The sequence below is a fragment of the Coenobita brevimanus genome, chromosome 93, assembly GCF_032717465.1.
Source record: "Coenobita brevimanus isolate Jiangsu-jjx chromosome 93, ASM3271746v2, whole genome shotgun sequence".
NCBI classification, from domain to species: domain Eukaryota; kingdom Metazoa; phylum Arthropoda; class Malacostraca; order Decapoda; family Coenobitidae; genus Coenobita; species Coenobita brevimanus.
Window position 1 is genome coordinate 8,522,056 of NC_137046.1, and position 12,385 is coordinate 8,534,440.

The 12,385-nt window shown below is 41.1% G+C and overlaps 1 non-coding gene across 1 annotated transcript; it reads left to right on the plus strand.

The window, feature by feature from the left end:
- Positions 1–2,818: 2,818 nt before the first annotated feature.
- On the plus strand, positions 2,819–2,937 carry LOC145412725 (5S ribosomal RNA). The gene has a single exon (XR_013899636.1). It is a non-coding gene; the product is annotated as a 5S ribosomal RNA (ribosomal RNA).
- The last annotated feature ends 9,448 nt before the right edge of the window (positions 2,938–12,385 follow it).

Sequence of the window (12,385 nt, forward strand, 5' to 3'; positions counted from 1 at the left end):
CCATTCAAAACTATATTCATCCCCCTACCATCTATCAACCTCGTACACTTCATCACTTTACTCTTATTCTCATTTACTTTCAATTTCCTCTTTTCACATACCCTTCCAAACTCCTCTACCAACTGTCTCAATCTCTCCTCTGAATCAGTCACCAGTGCAGTATCATCTGCAAACAGCAGCTGCTTCAGATTCCACTCTCCACCATCAACATTCACCAGACTCAGACCTCCACCTAAAACTCTTGCATTCACATCCCTTACAACACCATCCATGTAAATATTAAATAACCAAGGCGACATCACACATCCCTGTCGCAGCCCCACTCTCACGGGAAACCAATCACTCACAGCATTTCCCACTCTTACACACGCTCTACTACTTACATAAAAACTTTTCACCCATTTTAGTAACCTACCATCAAGTCCATACAATCTTAAAACAGTCCACAAAGCCTCCCTATCAATTCTATCATACGCTTTCTCTAAATCCATAAATGCCCAAAACACATCCTTGCCTTTCGCTAAATACTTTTCACACTTGTCTCACAGCAAACACCTGATCAACGCATCCCCTCCCTCTCCTAAAGCCACACTGCTCATCACCAATCACTCCCTCTGTACCCTCTCTAACTCTAATAATTAACACTCTACCATACACCTTACCTACAACACTCAACAGACTTATACCCCTAAAGCTAGTACATTCATATTTATCACCCTTGCCTTTATACAACAGGACCACACAAGCACTTGCCCAGTCAACTGGCACCATACCTTTCTCAAAGCACACATTCAACAATCTTACTAACCAATCAACAATAGTCACTCCACCACCCTTCAGGCATTCCACAGCACACCCATCCATACCTGCAGCTTTCCCTGTTTTCACCTCCTTTACTGCCTTCTCCACTTCCTCCTTCGTGATCAAAGAATCATTTAACTCTCCCAACACATTTATTCCTTCCACCCTTCCATCCGCCACAATCTCAGCCACCCTTTCCTCCTCTACACTTAACAATCTTTCAAAATACTCTGCCCATCTCTTCCTTACTGCATCCATTTCAATTAACATCCTTCCATCCTCTGATTTTACTCGTTCTTCCTTCCCAGACTCTCCCTTTCGCACCCTTTTCACCTCCTTCCAAAACATTTTCTTATTCTGTTGAAAATTCTGTCAGCCACCTACCCCACCTCTCATCTGCTGCCACTTTAGCATCACGCACAGCCCTTCTCGCTCTATTCCTCTTTTCCTTATACCTTTCATATGACATCTCATCCTTCCTCTGCAGCCACACTTCATATGCACGTCTCTTCTCAGCCACAGCCATACTTACTTCCTCGCACCACCATTCACTTCCTTTTCTTACACCACCACCCACACGTCTCACACCACACACCTCTTCTGCATGCCCCACCACAGCACTCTTAAACAACTGCCATTCCTCCTCCACGCTGCCATTTTCCCGATCTTTCACTGCGTTCCACTCATCTTTCAATTTCTCCTGATACTCTATCTTTTTCTCTCTTTTATCCAACTCATTCACTTTCAAAACCTCCCTGCCACACCTAACCCTCCTAGCTCTCACCAATCTCTTACCTACTCTTACCTTTCCCTCCATCAGGTAGTGGTCAGACATACCTCCACCCTCCCCTCTCAGAACTCTCACATCCAACAATCTTCCTATTACATTCCTAGACACAACCACATAGTCCATCAAAGCTCTATCAACAATCCTTCCACCCTCCTGTCTCACCAATGTATACTTATAAATATCTTTCTTCTCAAACAGCGTATTCCCAATCACCATCTCTCGCTCAACACACATCGCTATCATTTGTTCCCCATTTTCATTTCTTCCAGGCACACCATGCATACCAACTACGCCTTCAACTTCTTCATTTCTCACTCTAGCATTCAGATCTCCCATCATTACCACATTCACATTCGCTCCAAAACTCTGCAGACACTGAAAAATGCTTGGTTGATGGATGGCATTTTATGACATCAGGGAGAAAAGGTTAAGGAAGAAGAAGAAAGAAGAATGGAGAATTAAACTAATACTTACTTGATACTTTCATGAAACTGAATATGAACAAAGAACAGGAAGTGGTTATGACTATAAAGAAAGAAATGTGGAGAACTGATTATGGAATAAAGAAATAGAGACATCAAGGGCTGGTGGTGGGTGTGGTGCCTCCGCCTGTTAACTTCCCTCACCAAAACCTGCCGATATCTACCAAGGGGTACGCCCCACATCCTCACACCCCACATCCTCATTCCAATACACCCACACCACACAAGTCTCTCCCAACACAGCCAACACCACAACCACAACATCCAACTTACAAACTCTTATTTTTATTAAACACCATAGAGGACGCCAAAGAATGGGACTGTGCAAATGCTGTCCTCTCCAAAACAAACTGAACCAAACCGAAATCAAGTTACCCAGCCGCTCAAAGATCAGTCAACTGTCTCATCATCACCATAAAATCTTGGCCCCATAAACCTGCCATTATCACTCCTCTTTCAACAGAACATAATAGTTACCAGTGCCCTCACTACTATTATTTTTTTCCACATAACATTTTTACTACTGGTCTCATTGGCTATTATTATAAGTAATCTTTCAACAGATGATTTTACAAGTGATCTTTCTGACTGCCATTACTTAAGCCTCTTTCCAGAAACCATTTTTGCAAGTGCCCTCCCTGACCTCCTCCTTCCCCCCATCCTCCAACCATTACATGCAAAATCTAAAGACTGGGAATAATAATAATAATAATAATAACAATAATAATAATAATAAAATAATAATAATAACAGTCATACCACGTTCAGTACACCGCTTCCCGTCCGATCAGCGAAGTTAAGCAACGTTGGGTCTGGTTAGTACTTGGATGGGTGACCGCCTAGGAACACCAGATGCTGTTGGCATAACGTTCTCCCTACGTGTCAAGTGGGGTTGGTGGAGGATCAGTGCCCCTCCCTGTAAAACAATTAACTCTAAGCCCTTGGCCACCCCGTTTGGGATACATGGCGTCTGGCAATGCATGAATGAAAAAAAATAATAATAATTATTATTATTATTATTATTAATAAGAAGAAAAACAGAAGAAGAAGAAGAAGAAGAAAAAGAAGAATGATATGCCAAACAGGACTAAACCGAGAGTACATCAGATTTCCGAAAGCGTATGTGCCTCTCAGCACTAATAGTAGCACCATCCACCTCACTTCCCTTGTGGCAGGTCTAAATCGTTTTCACCGGGAAGAGGATTCTATCTTGAAACTGCTTAAAACCTTATATCTTATCAGTAGCTCAGCAGTCCATACACCCTTTACGAAAATCACACTTGGACGTTCATAAGGAGTGCTTTCTCTTTCATTTCTCCGTCTGGACTCCTCGCTCCTTTACAATCGGCTGTAAAAAAAGGCTATACACTTGTAAATGATATCAGCGTGGACACACAAGTATACCGAGAGAAACTGGGGAAAATGGTAGGAATAAAACAGTAAGAAACTGTACAATAAAACCTTATATCTTATCAGTATCCCAGCTGTCCATCCACCCTTTACGAAAATCACACTTGGACGTTCATAAGGAGTGCTTTCTCTTTCATTTCGCCGTCTGGACTCCTCGCTCCTTTACAATCGGCTGTAAAAAAAAGGCTATAAACTTGTAAATGATATCAGCGTGGACACACAAGAATACCGAGAGAAACTGGGGAAAATGGTAGGAATAAAACGGTAAGAAACGTTACAATAAGATGATAAGAGGTTAGGAAGAAAGTGGATGATGAGTATGGAAGAAAGACTTGCTAAAATGTTCCGCATCTCATTATCTTAAATGTATTCTTGTTGTCTACGAACGATTTTATGCAACTCAGGAGAGCTCTCTCGTAGTGAAGGGGTTAACGAAGACTACAAGTAATCCCTCCAGCTCGAAGTCTTTCCTCAGATTAATAGGCCAAGATCGCCTTTAGACTGAAAGAAAATCATTGGCTCAATAGAGGGTTAACACAGACTGGTGGCTTTGGTAACCGCACCGACACATGCAGACTTTATGGTGGTATATGCGGAGACACACACGCTGGCCGCCTTGACTACAACAACTTGTGTGGACTGTCCTTAGTCAGGCTGGAGGCACTACATGTCATGCCCTGGTGTAGTTATCCATGGAGCATCAATGATGAGTGATATTAAAGGATAACGAGTGTCTGCCTGTCTTGCTACAACAAAAAAGATGGCTGCGTCATTACAAGGCTTTGTGTGTGTGTGTGTGTGTGTGTGTGTGTGTGTGTGTGTGTGTGTGTGTGTGTGTGTTAATTAAGGTCAAGGCTGAGGCGGTCTGTCTCTTCAGTCTTAATAGATGAGATGCAAATACCCCAAGAGTCGCAATTCACGTGATTACTGACGGCTTTCCGATTGGCAAATTATTCGCGTGTATCTACTTTATTACGTCTGAAACTTTAAGGTCCTGACCCTCATCATGTTTCGTGCTAAACGCTCATAAACTCACTCAGAGATATAAATGTGCGTCCGCAGATGTGCTCGAGCTATTGCTGGCAACATGTAAACAAGGCAATAACGAACATGCTACACGTATACCTGGAACAGTTGAGTCCGAATCATGTTAGAAACATCATGGTGAGGTATCGGCTGCCTTGTATATATATATATATATATATATATATATATATATATATATATATATATATATATATATATATATATATATATATATATACTGTATATAACAAGTGATAGGTGGGGGCGCTCACCATCCACTCACTCGATGTATTGCTGCTCTCGGGTGACTGCCCTTTCCTCTCTTCCATCCTTCTTTCCTTCCATCCTCTTCTGTCTTTCTATCCATAATTCTTTCATTGTCCTTCTGCCTACGGGTGACTTTACACTCTCACTTCTGTCTTTCTTTCCTTCATTCTTTCCTTTTCCTTCTGCCTGTGGGTGACTACACTGAGTGACAAGTTAAATGGTTTCCTGTACACCAGGAAACCATTTACTACGCTGGGTGGTAACCATATAGCCAAATTTTGGCACTTGGTGGTTTAGTGGGTAATTATTGCGCTCCAGTCGGATTGAGCCAGTGAAGGTTTATATCCAAGGGGTGGTTGGGGTTGATTGCTCATGTAATGCCACTCAGGGATGAGTGAGGCTGGTCACTCTCATCTTCAATGTCGAGACCAACTGTCTAGCCCCAGGCTCCTACGCTCCTCTTGGGGCAATGTAGGATTGGATGATGGATTGATATATATATATATATATATTGTTACATAGCCTATGATTTCATCATCCTTTGTGTAATTCTAACGTACAGTATGCTGCATGTTTGATCACGAGCGTGTTCTACCTCACTCCCCCCTTCTACCCTTATAGTAGAGTAAGTCGTTCTTTCTGTTGTTCAGAGCAGGATTGTCAGCTCTTTGTCCCCATGGCTTCATTTGTGCGTCCTTCTTACAAGTTGTATCAAGCTCTGCCAGCCCCTATATAATGAGCTCAGTCTCTACATTAATTGCCACTTAGATCTACTCCTCATTTTGTTCACATCTCTGTCCTCCCCTGTACAGTTATTATTGTGAGTGCTCAGGAAGTCTCCAACCATCTAGCAGCTGTGTAATTTGAGTATAACTGTTATTGCATTTTTTCTTGTACTGTGTAGCGTAAGGTGTTAATTCTTAGGCCTAGTAAGGTTTTTGTAATTCATGTAAGGTTCTTATTGTTAGCCATCATTAACAATATTTTGTATCTGTAATAATATATCTTGCATTCACTGAGTATTATCTGGTATTTTCATTTTATCAGGGCTGACTTAGATAAATTTACTCATGCTAATTTCGTGTTAATAGAGGCTATTGCAGTTAACCATACATTTAACCTGTTTTTTGCCATTACATTATCCATATGAGTCCTGAATGTTTTGTTGTTAGTTTAAGCATTAAACTTTAACTTGTAATTTTACCTAACTCTTTTGTTTTGAACCTGGAACTTTACGGGACAGTATCGATTTTTAGTATTCTCACTTAAAGTGTACATTATCTTTCTCTGTTCCGTAACATAAATTTGGCGACCTCTTATCAGGATATTCAGGATATTATCATAAGAATATTGCTTGATATTTTGTGACTGTGATTTATTCATCATGTCTACTATTACTACGCTTGATGAAGCCAAAGATTTTTTATCAAATGTGCAAACAGTGTGTGATGTAGAAAACAGAACAAAGAATGAACTTAAGCTTGTTGCTCAACAATTGGGAATTGCTGTTCGCTCTCATCATTCTAAAGATCAAATTGTTGACATGATTAATGAAAGCTTGTTTAATGTAACTCCTCCAAATGAGCAAACGCAGATTGAATTAGCTAAGATACAGCTAGCCCTGCAGGAGGCTCGTGTTAAGGAGGCTGAATTTCAGGCAAATGCTAAGGAGGCTGAGTTTCAGGCACGTGCTAAGGAGGCTGAGTCTCAGGCTCGTATTCAGGAGGCACTAATTGAAATTGCTAGGATTCAGGCAGACCATGAGTATCGCATGAAACGAGGTGGAACTGGATCATCTAGCTCTGACGATTTTGATGTGGCTAAAAATATTAAACTTGTCCCTCCTTTTAATGAATCTGATTTAACAAAGTATTTTCAGTTGTTTGAGAGGGTAGCTACAGGTTTTAATTGGCCAAAAAAGTATTGGCCAGTACTCCTTCAAACTGTTCTCACCGGTAAAGCTCAAGTAACTTATGCATCTTTGCCTCAGGATCAATGTGGTAATTATGATGTAGTTAAGAGCTTGATTCTTAAGGCCTATGAGCTTGTTCCTGAAGCCTATAGAGTAAAATTTAGGACAACTTATAAGCAAGATAAGCAATCCCATGTTGAGTATGCAAAAATCAAAGAAGATCTGTTAGAGCAGTGGTTAAATTCTAAGAATGTGGATTCTGATTTTGACAAATTTAAGCAGATGATTTTGCTGGAGGACTTCAAAAGGTGTATTAATAAAGATGTAAGCCTATATCTTGATGAGAAAAGAATAGATAATTTGTCTGATGCTGCAGTTTTAGCTGATGAGTATGTTCTCACTCACAAGAGATATTCTAAAGAAAAGGGGAAAGCTGAGAGTAAGTACGTTGCCTCTACTCAGAGTACAGGTAACAGGAAAGAGAATAAAGATGATGTTTCTCAGGAAGTAAATACCAGCTTCACCTCTAGATTTCAGAAAAGTAAATATACTTATTGTAGTAAGCTTGGTCATACTACGGAGAAATGTTTCAGGAGACAGCGTGATGTGAACAAAAAGGAGTCTTTAAATATTCAGTCAATTGGTCTAGTGTCCACCCTTGAGAGTTCCCAGAATTCTTTAACTGAGTTAACTGAACCTGCTTTGAGGGGTAAATTAAATCCTCATGATGAAGCTCCTCTTTTGAGCAGTAACGTGGGTGGCACTCTCAAGAGTTCATGTGCTAATTTCCTGTCTGATGGTTTTGTCAGTCCTCTGGACAGTAATGACAGGAAATCAGTTAAAATATATCGTGATACAGGTGCTTGCCAATCCCTTATGCTGACCAGTGTTCTAGGCTCTAATGTTAATTCCTCTGATGAAACTGTAATCTTACAAGGTGTAGGGAATAATTACTTCTCTGTCCCTCTGTGCAGAGTGAATTTAGAGTCTGGTTTTGTTAATGGTTCCGTTATGGTTGGGTTGGTTGAGACACTCCCAATGTCAGGTGTAACTTTCTTACTTGGAAATGATATTGGTGGAAGTCAAGTGTGTCCAGCTCCTCAGTTGTCTAGTGAGCCAGTGGCTGCGGCCCAGGATTGTGATGTCCCTGATGTGTTCTCTGCATGTGCTGTCACTAGGGCTAAGTCTAAAGTTACTGGTGACTTAAAGGATAATGATGATGATGATGTTATCCTAGCTGACACTTTTCTTGCTAATCTGGACCACTCACCAGATGAGGCAGTACCCCGTAGTGTTGATAATTTGTCTCGTCAAGAGTTGGTTGAGTTGCAGGTTGCTGACCCTGAGTTGAAAGGTCTAGCTAACTCTGCTTGCAGTGAGGAAGAGTCAGCTGGTGCTTCTACTTGTTATTCTATAAAGTCAGGAGTACTTATGAGGAAGTGGAGACCCCCAACAGCATCAGCCGACTGTGAATGGGAGGTTGTACATCAAGTTGTCATCCCTCGTGTTTGTAGGCAGGATATCATTAGACTGGCTCATGATTCCAGTTTGGCAGGACACCTTGGAGTGAGGAAGACTGTGGCACGCATTTTGAAACACTTCTACTGGCCAGGTATCTTCAGGGATGTTTCCTGGTATTGTAAGTCTTGTCACACCTGTCAAGTTGTGGGGAAGTGTAATCAGACAGAAAAGGTTGCACCTCTAGTTCCCATTCCTCCTTTTGAGGCGCCATTCACCCGTGTGTTGGTGGATATTGTGGGCCCTCTTCCTAAGACTTCTTCAGGATTTTCTTATGTGTTGACCCTGACTGATATGGCTACTCGTTATCCTGAAGCCATTCCACTTAGAAATATCTCAGCAAAGAACGTGGTTAAGGAAATGCTGGGGTTCTTCACAAAGTTTGGTCTGCCCAAGGAGGTACAGTCAGACCGGGGAAGTAATTTTATGTCAAATGTTTTCAAGCAGTCTCTGAAAGAGTTGGGCATCACCCAGATCACGTCTTCAGCTTACCATCCCCAGACCCAAGGAGCGTTGGAGAGATATCATCAAACACTCAAATCGATGCTCAAGAAATACTGTTTGGAACATCAGAAAGACTGGGATAAAGGTCTTCCATTCGTTGTGTTTGCTGCAAGAGAATCTCCAAATGAATCACTGGGCTTCTCACCTTTTGAACTACTGTTTGGCCATGAAGTAAGAGGACCCCTTAAGCTACTCAAGGAGTGCTGGCTGTCGGAGGAAGATGACGTCAACCTGCTGGAGTATGTGATGAAGTTCAAAGAACGGCTGTCCACTGCTTTACAGCTGGCGAGAGAGAATTTAGGAGCTGCTCAGGAGAAGATGAAGACTTGGTATGATAAGAAGTCCAGGTTACGCCACTTTCAGCCAGGAGATCAGGTTTTGATTCTGCTACCGGTGCATGGACAGCCTCTTCAAGCCAAGTTTAGTGGTCCTTATTTCGTGGAGGAGAAACTCAGTGATGTCAACTATGTCATCGCCACACCAGATCTTAGAAGGAACAAGCAACTTTGTCACATCAACATGCTAAAGTTATATCACAGGCGGGACGAAAATAATCCAGTCTGCACTGTAGCTGTTCCACCCGAGTCTGCAAGTGAAGCTCTCCCATGCAGTATGAGCCTGAGTGATAGTTTGTGGAAGAATCCTGATATCATGAATGATCTCCAGACTAAGCTTTCTCATCTACCTCCTGAGGAAAGGCAGGAGTTTTCGGCATTACTGCAGAAGTACCCGCAAGTGTTCCGTGCCACTCCAGGAAGAACTACTGTGTTGATGCATGATGTCGATGTTGGAGACGCAAAGCCAATTAAACTGCCTCCTTACCGTGTGAACCCAGTGAAAGTTCCTCTCATCGAGAAGGAGCTTGGCTACCTGTTGGACCACAAGATGATTGAGCCCTGTCAGAGCGAGTGGAGTTCTCCTGTCACTCTAGTCCCTAAGCCAGGTGGGTCACAGCGGCTTTGCATCGACTACAGATGTGTTAATCAGATAACCAAAACAGACACTTACCCTCTCCCTCGCGTGGAAGATTGCATAGACAAGATCGGAAAGGCTAGGTACATAAGTAAGTTAAAGGGATACTGGCAAGTACCTATGACTGAACGTGCTAGGGAGATCTCATGTTTTGTAACACTAGGAATGACTTTTGCATGTTTTGTAATGCCATATGGTATGAAGAATGCACCAGCCACATTTCAGAAGCTCATGAATGTTGTAACAGAGGGTTTGGCAGGGTGTGTTGTTTATATTGATGATGTATTAATTTTCAGTGACAACTGGAAAGATCACCTATGTCATGTCAGTAAATTTCTTGAGCGTTTGGTTCATGCTAATCTTGTAGCTAATTTATCAATGTGTGAGTTTGGTCAAGCTAAAGTTCAGTACCTTGGGTACGTAATTGGTGATGGACATGTTGCACCACCAGGAGCTAAGGTTCAGGTTATAAGTGATCTTCCCAGACCTAAAAGTAGGAAAGAGCTACAAAGATTTTTGGGAATGGTAGGTTATTACAGGAGATTTGTTCTTAACTTTTCAATTCTTGTATCACCACTTACAGACCTACTGAAAAAGGGAGTTAAATTTGTCTGGACCGATAACTGTGAATCCTCTTTCAACAAACTTAAAGCTATTCTATTAAGTCAGCCAGTGCTCGCTACTCCAAATTTTGCTAAGCCTTTTAAGATGGCTGTTGACGCAAGTGATACAGGAGCTGGGGCTGTTTTGCTGCAAGAGGATGATCAGGGTATTGAACACCCTGTATCTTATTACAGTAAGAAGTTCACTCCACCTCAAAAGAACTACTCAACTATTGAGAAAGAGCTTTTGGTTTCGATTTTGGGTTTACAGCATTTTTCATTTTATTTGTGTTCTGGTTTTGACCCCATAGTCATTTATACCGATCATAACCCACTGAAATTCCTTAGTAAGTTTAAAGATAAAAATCAGAGATTGACAAGATGGAGTCTACTTCTTCAGGAGTATTCATTAGACATACAACATGTCAAGGGGAAAGAAAATGTTATTGCAGATTGCTTATCTAGACTTTAGACAGATTGTTTTAGAGTAATAAGAAATTTCCTTTGTAAATTTCTTTTTTCTTTGTGGGGAGGTGTTACATAGCCTATGATTTCATCATCCTTTGTGTAATTCTAACGTACAGTGTGCTGCCTGTTTGATCACGAGCGTGTTCTACCTCACTCCCCCCTTCTACCCTTATAGTAGAGTAAGTCGTTCTTTCTGTTGTTCAGAGCAGGATTGTCAGCTCTTTGTCCCCATGGCTTCATTTGCGCGTCCTTCTTACAAGTTGTATCATGCTCTGCCAGCCCGTATATAATGAGCTCAGTCTCTACATTAATTGCCACTTAGATCTACTCCTCATTTTGTTCACATCTCTGTCCTCCCCTGTACAGTTATTATTGTGAGTGCTCAGGAAGTCTCCAACCATCTAGCAGCTGTGTAATTTGAGTTAAACTGTTATTGCATTTTTTCTTGTGCTGTGTAGCGCAAGGTGTTAATTCTTAGGCCTAGTAAGGTTTTTGTAATTCATGTAAGGTTCTTATTGTCAGCCATCATTAATAATATTTTGTATCTGTAATAATATATCTTGCATTCACTGAGTATTATCTGGTATTTTCATTTTATCAGGGCTGACTTAGATAAATTTACTCATGCTAATTTCGTGTTAATAGAGGCTATTGCAGTTAACCATATATTTAACCTGTTTTTCGCCATTACATTATCCATATGAGTCCTGAATGTTTTGTTGTTAGTTTAAGCATTAAACTTTAACTTGTAATTTTACCTAACTCTTTTGTTTTGAACCTGGAACTTTACGGGACAGTATTGATTTTTAGTATTCTCACTTAAAGTGTACATTATCTCTCTCTGTTCCGTAACAATATATATATATATATATATATATATATATATATATATATATATATATATATATATATATATATATATATATATATATTGTTACTGGCGTAGTTTTGGGTGAAATAGAAAATGTGATAAAGTAAGGAGACAGACGAGCCATCAAGAAGATAAATTCTTTTCCTTATCAGTTTTGCGGGCTGTAAGGGTAACCCTCGTCCCCAGCTGCGTTTACTTAGGGGTCACTGGACTGATAACACACCAGATGTTTTTCTCACAAATTAGGCAGAAAATCCCTCTTGTCCTTGAACTGTGGGTGTAACTTATAGTGTGGGAGGAGCTAAAACAGAGTATATGCCAATAGACGCCTAAATAACGTTTGCTCTGCTTCTTAATGGCACGTCAGTGGTCTTGTGTAATTTGTGTAACTTCGCCACTGGCTCCCCTTCATAGTAGGTGCCTCTGTACTTGGTGAGTGGCTGTAGATATTCCATAAGACAGCCTAGTGGTTACTATTATTTTTTATGCGAGGAAGAAGGAACCAAAGGCCATGAGCCCGCAGTAACAGTTCCCTCCCAGAGAAAAACAAATACAATAGAGAGCCAAATTCAAGATCCGATCATTTTGAGATGCCTGGACACACTGCGTTTGAAAGACTGGAGATCAGAGGCAGCAGGAAATACAGACAGAGGGAGACAGTTCCAGTGCTGACCTGTTGCATAAATGAAAGACTGGGAGTAACGGTTAACTCTTGCATTAGAGAGTTGGACTGAAAAGGGATGAGATTTTGCTGCCAGACGG